This window comes from Egretta garzetta, unplaced genomic scaffold (genome assembly GCF_000687185.1).
Source record: "Egretta garzetta isolate BGI_Z169 unplaced genomic scaffold, ASM68718v1 scaffold422, whole genome shotgun sequence".
In the NCBI taxonomy this organism is placed as follows: Eukaryota; Metazoa; Chordata; class Aves; order Pelecaniformes; family Ardeidae; genus Egretta; species Egretta garzetta.
The window spans coordinates 243,442-244,156 of NW_009258888.1; positions in this window are offsets into that span (position 1 = coordinate 243,442).

The following is a 715-nucleotide window of genomic DNA, read 5'->3' on the forward strand; positions in this document are numbered from 1 at the left end:
TACCTAAAGGGGGCCTATAGGAAAGATGGGGAAAATCTTTTTAGTAGGGCCAGCTGTGACAGGACAAGGGGTAATGGTTTTAAACTAAACCAGGGTAGGTTTAGACTAGATATAAGGAAGAAATTCTTTACAATGAGGGTGGTGAAACCCTGGAACAGGTTGCCCAGAGAGGGGGTGGAGGCCCCATCCCTGGGAACATTCCAGGCCAGGTTGGATGGGGCTGTGAGCAACCTGATCTGGTTAGCGGTGTCCCTGCAGGGGAGTTGGACTAGATGACCTCTAGGGGTCCCTTCCAACCCAAAACATTCTATGATTCTATGTCCGGCCACCTTCATTCTGTCCCTCATGGTAGGTGCATCCGCAGTCTGTGGATACCCATGCTCTTTGCTGCCTCCAGCGTGGTACGCACCTTTTCCCTGACTTTCCTTTGTCCAAAAGCATCCTTGTTTCAGCCATGACAAGCCTTATGGAGTAGAAGAAGGAATGGCTACGATGCCTGCTTCCCTTAGCTGTTGTTACAGGATGGCAAAGAGCCCGGAGGAGGGAGCGGAGGGGTGCAGTGAGCTGCTGCTGGGTGCCTGATGCCAAACCCCAATGAAGCTGCTGGCACCAGCCGTGGCCCAAGCAGCCCCAGCAAACCAGGCCACGTGCTGCAGTCAAGGGCAATTCGGCGGTTGACTTCAGATTGTGTTTAAATACAGCGTGGAAACAAGAG